At 59.2% G+C, this 510-nt stretch overlaps 1 protein-coding gene across 1 annotated transcript in view; it reads left to right on the top strand.

The window, feature by feature from the left end:
* Positions 1–510, top strand: part of AGAP1 (ArfGAP with GTPase domain, ankyrin repeat and PH domain 1) — a gene marked incomplete at its 3' end in the record, with an annotated part of 314,049 nt that overhangs the window by 149,061 nt on the left and 164,478 nt on the right. The gene's annotated exons all lie outside the window — the stretch shown is intronic.

Below are 510 nucleotides of genomic sequence, written 5' to 3' on the forward strand. Positions count from 1 at the left end.
CCCTGGGGACAGTGAGCCTCAGCCCCTGCTGCTGCCGTGGGGACACTGAGCCTCAGTTCCTGCTGCCCTGGAGACACTGAACCTCAGTCCCTGCTGCCCTGGGGACACTGAGCCTCAGCCCCTGCTGGTGTGGGGACAGCCTCACCTCTCTGCAGCTGGGCTGCTCTGATGGCACCAAAGTGCTGCAACAGAGCTGTGGGCTCAAAAACAAGAACATCCTGGAATTACCATTGGGTGGTTCTGTTTGAGACTTAAATAGGAGTGCTTTTCGTAGGAAGACAGGCTGAGAGGCTTGAGGTTGTTCACCTTGGAGAAGGCTCCAGGGAGACCTTAGAGCCCTTTTAGTGCCTAAAGGGGCGCCAGGAAGGCTGGAGAGGGGCTGGGGACAAGGACCTGGAGTGATGGGACTTCTACTGGCAGGACAGGGATGGGTGGGATTTTGGGAAGGAATTCCTCCCTGTGAGGGTGGGCAGGCCCTGGCACAGGGTGCCCAGAGCAGCTGTGGCTGCC

Source organism: Geospiza fortis, unplaced genomic scaffold (genome assembly GCF_000277835.1).
Source record: "Geospiza fortis unplaced genomic scaffold, GeoFor_1.0 scaffold179, whole genome shotgun sequence".
In the NCBI taxonomy this organism is placed as follows: Eukaryota; Metazoa; Chordata; class Aves; order Passeriformes; family Thraupidae; genus Geospiza; species Geospiza fortis.